This window comes from Myodes glareolus, chromosome X (genome assembly GCF_982192425.1).
Source record: "Myodes glareolus chromosome X, mMyoGla1.1, whole genome shotgun sequence".
NCBI lineage: Eukaryota > Metazoa > Chordata > Mammalia > Rodentia > Cricetidae > Myodes > Myodes glareolus.
In genome coordinates this window covers 88220873-88233753 of record NC_142053.1, presented here as the reverse complement: position 1 = coordinate 88233753, position 12881 = coordinate 88220873, and the positions used below count along the sequence as shown (strand labels likewise).

Sequence of the window (12881 nt, the reverse complement as noted above, 5' to 3'; positions counted from 1 at the left end):
TTCTGGATGTTTGCCAAGGAAAATACTTCCAGGGGAACTGAAGATATATGAAAGGGATAATTAGGAAGATTGACTTTGAAATCTAAGTGCTCTCGCTCTCTCTCTCTCTCTCTCTCTCTCTCTCTCTCTCTCGCTCTCTCTTTCTCTCTCTCTCCCTCTCCCTCCCTCCCTCCCTCCCTTCCTCCCTCCCTCATATAAAAAGGACATGGATAGGATCCATATAAGAGGATTTTAAAAGATGATGGAGTCAGAGAGAGGTCTGAGATGAACATATAACCAGTGAATTTTAGGAGTGTTCATAATTGAGAAAGTTACTAAAGGTGAGAATAGTTACACATTAAAATGAGATTTGGGGGCCATTGAGTTGGCTTAGTCAGTAAAGGCACCACCAATGACTTACCAAATCTGATGATCTGAGTTTTATTTATGGAACCCACATGGTAAAAGGAAGGAGAAAGCCAACTCCCACAAGTAATCCTCTGACCTCCGTATTAGCAACATGGTCACCATTGTAGATCAAAGGTTTGTAGCTGGATTACCTTCTAATTAACAGAATCTAGTACTGCAAACACTAGTCAGTAGGGGTAAGGTTCTAGGTAGGCACCAGCTTGACTTCTCGATGTCTAATGAGTTATGTAGGTGTTGCCTTTAACAGCTGGACCTTGCCATCATTTTATGGAGAGCAATCAATAGCCTTGACAGTATCCTGGGTTGTTTGGGGTTTTCCATGGAGCTCCTTTGGTCAACAACACAATTAGATATAACCCATTTCTGGTACTGGAACTTTCATTTGATGATGAGTGATGCCTAGTTGTGGCTTTGTCTCTCCCATTATATGGTAATTCTATTTATATTTCTTTCATATATGTGCACATTTTAAGAAGCTTAAATAATGGTGGAGGGAAAATTGGGTCAACAGAGAAAATATAAGGAGGGGCATCTAAAACTAAGGACAATTTGAGGGTTGCATGTAATGGTTACTTTTAATTGTCATTTTGATATAAGTTAGAATCACCTAGAAAGAGAATTTCATAGGAGGGGTTGTGTAGATCAGGTCAGCCTATGGGCAGGTCCAGGGGGGATTTGTTTTGATTACATGAATTCATGTGGGAAGATTTAGTCTACTGTGAGTGGCACCATCCCCTATGTAAGGGATCCTGAACTGTGTAAGAATATCAGAGAAGGTGAATACAAGTAGGCATGCAATGCATCCTTTTCTCTCTGCTCTTGAATGTGAATGTGATGTGACTAGCTGTTTTAAGTTCCTGCCACCTTGCCTCTCTACTGTAATAGACTAAATCTTGGAATTCCAGCTAAAGTAACCCCCCCCAAGTTGGTTTTTCTCAGGGTACTTTTTACTAGCAACCAAATGAAACTAGGCCAGGTTTGCTCCCTCTTTCTATTTTTATTTGGATTTTAAGGATTTGTAATGGAATCAGATGCATGTTAGTAACATGCAGTTTCACATATAGAAATGCCTTTATAATAAAGAAAAGCATAGTTTGTAAGCATCTCTGTTAGTCATGTTGTATCTAGTACGTTTTGAGTAGTCATATAAAGTACAGTTCTAGCATCATCCTTTAACAACTATACAGATGGATACATCCTACCCCCATGTCTACCTCAAGAGACATGTAGTCTCTTAGCTCTCCATCAAGATTGTAGAACATTTTTTAACTGTTACCTGTTTCCATCCTGCTCAGTTTCCATTGATGGGAGATTCACACTCACGCTGCTGATTTATAATGATCCAGGAGTGTCTTCAGATGGTATAATTTGCAGCTCTTGTTCTTGGTCTAGTTCTGAATAATGATACAGAATATTTGTAATACTTCTACTTGATAATAATTTAGTAACTTAAGGATATTCTTTTTTTTTCCTTTTGAGTGTATTGTCTATTCCCTGCTGTCTTACGAAGGTACTGTAATGACTGTTAGGTGCTCCAGAGCCAGACTGCCTATGTTTGAACTTTACCTGACAGTTTATTAAAATCTGTGATTCTGAATGGGTTATGTAATTTGTACTTTCTTACTTACTTCTCCTGGAAAATAGTGATAATTAATACATGATCTCTTCCTCATAGAGTTATAGAATTAAAAGAACCAATGTACGTAATCTATTTAGAACAGTGTCTGGCGCATCTACTCCCAGCATTAGTGAGACATGCAGCCCTATGATGCCAGCTGTAGTGGCCTGAGTAGTTCTTCTTAGAAACCTTTATTCGGCCTAAATTCTTGATATACTATAGAAAAAATCCCTATAATATTACTTGTGTATATGATTTCAGAACTGACCACTTGGTATTGGATAACTAGTTGCAGGACTCTTCCCTGAGGAGTACTATTCCTCTGGCTCTCAGCATTCCTTATTTGCTTGTAGTTCTTTGTCTAATGTGTTGGGGCCCAGGGTAAGTTTCTTCTTTTATATTAGCATGCCAGTTGGTATTGCTCTTATTCTGGTATTTAGGCAGCATACTATTGTAATGTTACAGGGATAGCTTCCTTCACATTTCTTTCCTTGTTTTTGAGACAGGGTTTCTCTTTAGTTTTGGAACCTGTCCTGAAACTAGCTCTTGTAGACCAGGCTGACCTTGAACTCAGAGATCAGCCTGCCCCCCCCCACCCCAGTACTGGGATTAAAGGGCTGCACCACCACTGCCCGGCTTCATTCACATTTCTAGTTCTAGAAGATGCAGTCTCACAGCAGACACTGTATTCCAAGTAACCGTATGGGCTGAAAAGATGGTATTTATATATGTAGCACTATATACACATATATGCCTGGTGTGTGTGTGTGTGTGTGTGTGTGTGTGTGTGTGTGTGTATCTGTGTGTAAAGCAACTATTAAAGAAAAAGACCAGAGACCATGTATTTGAGACAGAGAGCAAGTGTGTGGGGAGGGGGTGGGGAGGGAAGGTATGGAAGGAGTAGGAGGGAAGAAAGCTAAAGGGGAAATTATATAATGATATTCTAATTTAAAAAATATGAGATGTACAAATTAAAGAATTTTGTAGGAGTCAGTATGAAGAAAAATTGGAGTTTATAAAATAAAGCTTTTAATCTAGATTTAGGTACAAGCATTTAAAAAGGGAAAGAGTGTCGGGGTCCGATGTCCCAACATAAACTACTTTTCCCTCTCTGGACCTGCAGGGTGGCACTGGAATAATTGAGACACAGTTCACACAGCAATATCAAAAGGGAGTCTCAGGCTTCATTCAAATCCTAAAGATCACCCACGTTTATTATCCAAACACCTTTTATCCCCCAAGGTAAACTAAGGTGGAAGTTCATTAACATTTTGTTTCGGGGTAGCAGGACTACCACTGCAGCTGGGTCACTAGCTTGGAACTAACACCTCTTCTCAGGTGATCTACATAATTACAAAAGAAAAGGTGCAGCATATCCTGAGCTTTTGTTAGGGTAGCGACCAGCCTGTCTGGCAGGGTACATGACTGTTCTGGATACCAACCATAGCCCGAGAGCTTGGCTGTCACACCATGTAGAAATAAGGGTCGACAGAAGAGACCTGTAAAAGAACAGCAATAGAGAGACTTGCATTTAAGTGTCTTAACAAGTAACTATGTATATGATTTTGATGGCTATTGAAGTTACATTGTTCAGAAAGTTTAAAAAGTAAGTCAAATTTTGGCCTACCTTTCCCTACTCTCTGGCCACTGTAAGACTAATAAAAGCTTGCAAATTTATCAGGTTTTCATCCCTGGAGTGAATGAATGACTATTATCTGATACTGTAAAGGGGGCTCTGAAGACGTTCAGCAAGGATTGTGAGACACGATAATGACCCTGGATTATGTTGGTGGACTTTAATGTCATCACAGCGGCCATTAGATGAGGGAGACAGAGGAAGTTGGGCCAGAAAAACTGACAATGTAAATGTTACTGGAGCTTTTAGAGTAAAAGCCTGACCTTAACAGTCCCGACAAGGAAGACTCACTCTGCTATTCCTCCATTAAAACATAAGTAATAGGAAAAGTAGAGAAAGGAGATTTTAGTCAAAGTGGCTGCATTGGGAAGAAAAACAAATAGAAGGTCCAGTGAACCCCCAGTCAATCTTCAGGGTACTGGAATGAGATTTTACTAGGTATGCATAATTAGATAGTCTTGATGAAAGTGTGGCCCTTCTCATTACTGACCTTTGTTTGGTCTCATTTGTCTTGCAAAGTGGTTTGATGAATTATCAGAGATTTGTGTAATATCTCCCAGGAAGAGAAGTGACTTATCTTGTTGTCACCAAGGCTTCCCTTTTTCTAGAATGGACTTACTGGAGAAATTTTAATTCCTTGGAGCCCATTGTTTCAATAGTCTGATACCCAAAATGAAGAGCAAGTGTCTCTCTTGTTAAGTGATTAAACTGGTCAAATGATGACTTCAACACTATCCTCATGGCTTTGAGAGTGAAGAAGGGGTCACAAGGTAAGAGTGCAGCTTCAAAACTTGAAACTGTGGAGCAAATGTCACCCTGCTGATACATTGATTTTTTTTTCCTAAGTGACATTGATTTTTAGCTTCTAACTTCCTCCAAAGTGAGAGATTGCTTGTTATTTTAAGCCAGCAACTCTGTAGTGACTTATTTTAGAAGCCACAGGAAAATTATGTGGATCAGATTGTTACTGGAGTTAGGATCAGAGCCTATGCTGTTAGCCTTAACAAGCCAAGCTCAACCATCTGTCCTTGATAGACCAAATAACATAGTCAAATTAATAATGAAAGACAGAGAAAAATAGAGGTATATTTATTCAGTGTGGACCATCTTGAGAAGAGGGACAGAGATTCAGTGGTTCCCACAAATCTTCAGGGTCCCAACATAAGGGTAAAGCTTAAATAGAAGACAAGATAAATGCATAGCTAAAGACTCCTACCAAGGTGTGTATGTCCTGCCCACCACCATCTTAGCTCTAATATCCACTAGGTCAGTCTCTCCTGCAATGTCATTGACCAGTTGTTAGTCTTTCCTGGAGATAAGTTCCCCCTCTGTTGGGCTCTGGGCCTTTAGCCCTTTTCTCTTCTTGGTGTGAGGATCCTAAGGAAACTGTAATTTCTTGAATCCGTTGTTTCAATAATTTGATGGTTCAAGGGAGGGCCACAGATTTTCTTTAAAATATCCTCATTTCTTCCATTCAGGCCAGTAACATCTTTCATCTTGTTAACTTTAGCCATTATCATAGCCAGTCAACATGGTAGAGGAAAAATGGAATAATGTTGATTTAGGACACTAACAATGCAGTTGTGTCTTAATTTGCTTTCTATTGCTATGATAAAGACCATGACTAAATGTAAATTGGGGAGAAAAAGGCTTATTTTGCCTTACAACTTACAGTCCCTCATTTAGGGACATCAGAGCAGGAACCTAGAGACAGGAACTGAAGCCGAGGCCATAGAGGAATTCTTCTTACTGGCTTGTTCCTCATCAATTGTTCAGCCTGATTTCTTATACAAGCCAGAGGTAGCATCACATACAATGGGCTGGGACCTCCCATATCAGTCTTTAATCACGAAAATCCCCTGTAGTCTTGCCTATAGACCAATATAGTGGATGCATATTCTCAGTTGAATTCCCTCTTCTCAGATAACCTTGGTTTATATCAAGGCAACAAAAAATTTAACCAGTACAAGTTAGGTCACGTAAATCAGATTTCACCAGGAAGAACCTTAAAGTGGGTCTGCAGATATAATCATTCCAGGTATGAATTAACTCTGGAAACATTGTTCATTTATGCTGTACAATAGATACATGAGGGCTAGAGTGATGCCTCAGCCATTAAAGGCTAGGCTTACTACCAAAAAATAGATTTTTAAAGTACAGTAGACTTCTTCCAACAAACTATCTGGAGATGGAGGTTGCACCTTGAATATGATCTGTTCCCCAGACACTCCTGTTTAACAATTTGGCTTCCAGGTGTTCATAGTGTTTTTAGAGAGTTGAGGAACCTTTAGGAGACAGAAAGTTGCTTAGAAATGGGTTCTTGGGAATGGAATTTGAGGTTTTATGGCCTGATGACTTTTTTTTTAATCTGCTTTCTGTTTCTTGACTTCAGATGCAACGTGACCAAACATCTCATAGTCCTGCTGCCGCATCTTCACTGCCATGATGGACTGCATCCGCTCAAACTGTAAGCAAAACTAAGTGCTCTCTTAGAAGGTATTGTGTCGCCGAAATGAGAAAAGTAACTAAGACATACCAGTCCCCCTCCGTCCCTCCCTCCCTTCCTTCCCAGACTAACCTTAAATTTATGACCTAGCTCAAGGTGACATTAAACTTGAATCTAAATGCTTGCATTCGATTTGTTGTATGCAGCCCAGATGGCAACGGCTTTCTAGTCTTTCTCTGAAACTGACCTTTTAACAAATATGTTGTTACAAGGTAGTGTAATTTTTGTCAGTTCCAGTTGCAGTTTCTGAATAATGAAAGATGTAATTACCAACACACTTGCCATTTGAAACTATAAGTACAGTTTCCATTTTCTATAACCTAATAGCACATTGTCAACAATCCTTTTGACTGTGTTTGCCCACCTTGCAGTCCTATGTGGCTTTTTCTTTCACCTTCAATAGACTGACTTGATTCTAGATCTCCAACTTTGTTCTGTTTTGATTTTTCATTTTTAGATATTGAAAACTACCATCTGAAAATCTACCAGGTGATGTTCTTTAGAGTATCTTCCCCCTTTATAACACTTTACAAATAATCCCATTTTATAGGTGAGAAACTGAGGGTCAGAGTAAGTGAAATCTCCAAGATTGTATAATCAACATCTGGTGTTTGTCACTTAAAATTTGGAGTGGAGATGGAAGTGTGGAAGACGTACATTCTGAGAAATGTGTCTTTAGTCAATTTCATTATTATTTAAATGTCACATAGCATACTTATACAAGCCAAGATTATATGGATCAATGCAGTTCAGAGACAAAGCAAACACTAAATGTGTGAAACAGCTGCTTGAGTACAACAGTGCACACTCTTTCCCATGGATTGTTTTACATGAGTAGAAAGAGTACACTCTAAAGTAACAAATAATAATGTGTGATCCAGTAATGATGCTGTTTTTTTATTTTAAATATTATATACTGTACAGAATTGTATATGCTGTATTTTATAGGTTTTCCAGCACAACAGTTGACTGGGCATCACAATAACAAGTCAGTTTTACTTTAAAATTCTTTATGAAAATCGTAACTTGATTAAATCTTGACATGTAATTTGATACTTTTTACTGCATAAAGAAGAATGATGGTTATTGTATATATGTTTTCATTATTACCCAAACTAATCACTTTTTCATGAATTATCATTTATATAAAAAGGAGCAGTGAACAGAGCAACTGTGATTATTCAAAACATAAACAGGTTACAGACTTCTTTCTAAAAAGAGACAAATCTCTTACTTCATGGCAAACAGTTGATAATATATGTGACCAATGATAAAATTTAAGCTTTTAGATTAAAATTAGAACTTTGTAAAATATGTTTCTTTTACAATAAACTAGATAGCTTCTTGATGATATCATTCAGTAATATTGAAATGAAAGTTTTATTTTTAAATTGTGCAATGAAATGGGAAGGTCTACACAACTCAGTGGGTTAATATAAATGTTTAAAACATGGTATTGTGGAATTATGCATGTACAAAACTGACGTTCAAAGTTGGGACTTCTCGTTTCTGTCTTGGCATGCAAATAGCTTAGGAATTATATAACCCCGTTCTAAATAATTAAGCAAACTGAAAAACAACAATCTTTCTTAGATATAGCAGAGAACTGACATGCTGTTGAAAACCACTGAGCCATGGGTTGAACTAATGGGGCAAATATAGAGACTCACATCTTAGCAGGTAAGAGACCTTCAAGAAGAACCTTTGTAGGAATCAGTAGTTGTGAAGAAAACGAATCAGGTATAATGAAGGTAAAAAAAAATGGGAGAGAAAAGATCTTAAGCTTGAGTATATGTTAGTAGAAACTTCCAGAAGTAGAAAACAAAAGGACAACAAATCAAACAACCCAAAATCCCCAAACTTGGAAATTTGTAGCATAGAAAGAAAATCCAGGAACTGTGAGGCAGCTAACAATGTGTAATGTATGCCATATGTGAGTGTTAAAAGGTGAAAATGAGGATATTTGAAGCAAAAATGACTGAGAATTTCTTCAAATTATTATCAGATACCAAATCACAGATGTGGGGAGCTCAACTAAATGCCCAAACAGATGGTAGAACAACAGATGAAACCCAGTCAAACCAAATGAAATTAAAGCTAAGTGTATCATACAAAACCACAGAAGACCAAGGGAAAGGAAAAAGTATTGAAATAAATCAGAGAAAAAAATAGATGTACTCATATTTGACTTTCCAGAAACCATGAAAGCAGGAAGAAAATACAATTTAAAATTTGAGAGACCTAACCCACATCAAACTAGAATCTTCTGCCCCAAAAATTATTTTTTAAAAGTGAAGGAAAACACTTTCTCAGACAAGCAGAAATTAAAGGAGTTTGTTGCTAATAGCCTTGTCCTGTGAGAAAAAAAATATAGAAGCTTCTTTAGAGAACTGAACACTTAACTAAATAAAAGGCAAGAGCAGATAGCTATACCAAGAAACACCACAAATGTCGTAATTCTATATGCATAGAGCTAATGAAGATATGAAGAAATGTCTCAAAACCAGGAACAGACAAACAGTTTAATGGCATAAGGAAAACAATTTAAGATATGAAAGTAGAATTTAAAAAAGAAATAGAATTCCTAATAAAAGCCAAACTGAAATCAACTCGAAATTAGAAACTCAGAAAATCAAACAAAAAACTCGTAAGTAAGCCTCACTAACAGATTAAAAGGCATAGAAGAGTAAATATTGGGTCCTTAGCATGAGGTAGATGAAATGGATGGCTCAGTCAAAGTAAATTTTAAAACTAAAAGTAAATTTAGGCACAAAATATCCAGAAAATCTGAGAACTAGGAATACCTATAAATAACAGGTATAGAAGAAGAGGAAATCAAGATCAAAGGCACAGAAAAATAATTAATTATTACTATTTTTAATTTTATTTTTTGGGATTATAATAAAATTGTAACAGTTCCCTTCCTTTTACTCCCTCCAAACCATCCAATGCAAGGCCCCGCTCCTGCCATCAAATTTATGGTCTCTTTTTTCACTGATTGACAATATTCTCCAATCTAAAGAAAGAGATGTCTATCAAGTTACAAGAGGCAAACAGAACACCAGATGAACAGAACCAGAAAAGAAACTCTATACTACACATAATAATCAAACTTTAAATGTAATGAACAAAAAAAGGATATTAAAAGATATAAGGGAAAAGACTAAGTCAAATATAAACTAAGTCAAAATATAAATATAGAACAACACCTGACTTTTTAAATGAAGATTCAGAAAGAAAGAAGGGCCTGAACAGATGGCATAGAAGCCCTGAAAGACCACAGGTGCCAGCCCAGAATCTTATACCCAGAAAAATTATGAATGACAATTAACTGAAAAGAAAAAAAAATTATGATGAGAACAAATTTAAGCATTTTCTTCCACCAGTCCAGGTCTACAGAAGACAATGGAATGAAAACCAGGTTGAAGAGAAAGTCAGCCTAATAAAATGCAAAAAAAAAGTTTATCAAAAAAGGGGAACAATACCGAAGTAAAATAATAGGAGTTAGTAAAAAATGTTGAATAATAACTCTCAATAAATTGTCTCAATTTCACAATTTAAAAAGATAAGGATTAATAGACTGGATTAGAAAACAGTATCCATCTTCGTGCTGAATTCAAGAAACATACCTCACCATAATGGACTGTTATGACCTTAGGATGAAAGGGTAGAAAAAGGCATTCTAGGCAAATGGAACCAAGAAGCAAGCAGGCAAAGTTATTTTGGTATCTGACAAAATAGACTTTAAACCAATACTGATCAAAAGAGATAGCAATGGACACTACAAATTAATCAAAGGAAAAATTCACAAAGAGAATAATATAATTCTAAATATTTATGCACTGAATAGAAAGAAACCCAACATCATTAGAACAACAGCAAACATTGCTATATCTAAAGGTACATGTTGACCCCAACAAGGTGATAATGGGTGACTTCAATAACCTACTCTCTCCTTAGACAGATAATCCATACAAAAACTAAACAGAGAAATGCTGAATTTAAATTTCATCATAAATCAAATGGACCTAGCAGATATTTAGAGAACATTTCATATGAACACAAAAGAATATACCTTCTTAGCAGCTAATGCAACAAAACTGACCACATACTGGGCCACAAATTAAGTCTTGTCAGATATAATAAAATTGAAATAACACCATACTTCCTACAGTGTATTAAAGCTGGATATCCACAACAGAAACAACAGGAAGCCTAAAAATCACGGAAACTAAACAACTCACTACTGAGTAAAAAATATGTCAAGATATAAATGAAGAAAGTTAAAAACATTTAGAATTGAATGAAAATGAAACACAACATGTTCAAACCTATGGGACTCAATGACTGCAGTTTTTTTTTAGTCAAACCTATGGCACATACATAAAAACTGGAGATATCTCATATTAATTACTTAATATGTACAAAGATACATTTGGAAGTTTTAGAAAAACTAGAAGAAATAATACCGAAATGGTGTAGATGGGAATAAATTATCAAACTTACAGCTGAAATCAATAAAATAGAAACAACAATCAAAAAATAATACAAAGAATCAATGAAACAAAGAGTTAATTCTTTGAGAACTATCAACAAGATCAGCACACATTTAGCAAAATTAACCAAAAGAGAGATTCTACATTAGTAATACTATGTATGAAAAGGGAGTTCAGTTCTTATAACAGACATGAAGGAAATTCATAGAGTCTTAAAGGACATATTTTAAAATCTGTATTCCACCAAACTGGAAAACATTAAAAAAAAACCTGATAGATTTCTTGATATATATGACTTACCATAATACCAAAGTTAAATCATTGTAAAATAAACAATTTAAATAGACCCATAACTCCAATAGAAATAGAAGCAAAAATTTAACATTTTCTAACAACAAAATAGCCCAGGGCATGATTGACTCAGTACAAAATTAAGCTTGACCATCATAGAACTAATGCCAACACTCCTCACATTATTCTGTATTAGAAACCGGGAGAATACTTAAAAATTATTTTCCTGAAGCCACTATTACCCTATGTTGCATGGAGAGGGGTCCCTTTTGTTCTAACCACCTGTCTAGCTTTCACCCACAATAACCACACAGAAATTATATTAATTAAATCACTGCCTGGCCCATTATCTCTAGCCTCTTATTGGCTAACTCTTACATATTAGTTTAACCCATTTCCATTAATCTGTGTATCACCATGTGACTGTGGCTTACAAGCAAGATTCTAACCAGTGTCCATCTCAGGCAGGAGATCCATGGTGTCTGCCACTCTGCCCTTCTTCCCAGCATTCAGTTCTGTCTACTCTGCCTACCTAAGTTCTGTCCTATCAACTAGGCCAAGGCAATTTCTTTATTCAACCAATGAAAGCAACACATAAACAGAAGGGCCTCCTACACTAACCCTAATTTAGCAACTCACACTAGGACTCAACAACAACAAAGAGAAATTGTGTATCAATATCCCTTATGAACATAGATGCAAAAATTCTCAAGAAAATACTGAATAGAAGAATCCTTACTGTATGAACTGGCTTTTTGGAGCCCAGTCTCTGTGGAGGGATGACTTACTCAGCTTAGATGGTGGTGGGCTGCTTCAGTGTGACAGACTTTGTTGACTCCCCATGGGAGGTCTTACCCTCTCTGTCTTAAGAGTAGATAAAGGGTGGAGTGGGGCAAGTGGGAGTAGAGGAGGGAGGGGAAACTGGTATTTGTATGTAAAATTAAAAAAAAACTGTTTAAAAAAAGATCATCCACCATCATCAAGTAGTCTTCATCTTAGAGATGCAAGGATGGTTCAACATATGTAAATTAATAAATGTAGCCACCATTTAAACAGACTGAAAAGAAAAAAAACCCAATAATAATCTAATTAGGTGCAGAAAAGACCTTTCACAAAAATTTTAACACTCCTTCATGGTAAAAATTCTGAAGACATTAGGGATACAAGGGGCATACACAAACATAATAAAAGCAATTTACAGCAAATCTATAGCCAACATCAGTTAAAATGGAGAGGAACGTTCCAAAGTAATTTTACTAAAATCAGGAAAAAGACAAAGTTGTTCACTCTCTTCATACCTATTTAGTATACTACTTGAATTCTTTTCTTTAAATATTTATTTTATTATGTATACAATATTCTTTCTGTGTGTATGCCTGAAGGCCAGAAGAGGGCACCAGACCTCATTACAGATGGTTGTGAGCCACCATGTGGTTGCTGGGAATTGAACTCAGGACCTTTGGAAGAGCAGACAATGCTCTTAACCGCTGAGCCATCTCTCCAGCCCACTACTTGAATTCTTAGCTACAATAGTAAGACAACTGAAGGAAATCAAGGGACTACAATAAGAAGGAAAAAAGTCAAAGTAACTTTATTTACAAATGATATGATTGTATACATAAATGACCCAAAAATTTTTACCAATTGATCATACTTTCAGAAAAGTAACATGATACAAAATTAATGCAAATATATAGCCTTCCTGTATGCAAATGACAAACATACCAAGGGGAAAAAATTCAGAGAAACAGTACCTTCAACAATAACCTTAAAAATAAAATAAAACTTCTTGGAATAACTCTAATCAAGCAAGACTTGGAAAATAAAAATTTTAAGACATCAAAGAAAGAAATTGAAAAAAGGCACCATAAGATCAAAAGCTCTCCTATGTTTATGAACTGGTAGGATTCAGGGTGTGAAAATGAC

At 36.2% G+C, this 12881-nt stretch overlaps 1 protein-coding gene across 2 annotated transcripts in view; it reads left to right on the top strand.

The window, feature by feature from the left end:
- The window catches only part of Zc3h12b (zinc finger CCCH-type containing 12B), a 216808-nt gene that overhangs the window by 27363 nt on the left and 176564 nt on the right, over positions 1-12881 (top strand). The window contains exons 3-4 of one of the 2 annotated variants that reach the window (XM_085684344.2): positions 4271-4432; positions 6055-6129. The gene's annotated coding sequence lies outside the window, so the exon portion shown is untranslated. The remainder of the gene's footprint in view (positions 1-4270; positions 4433-6054; positions 6130-12881) is intronic. The other variant, XM_048417975.3, reaches the window with a different exon arrangement.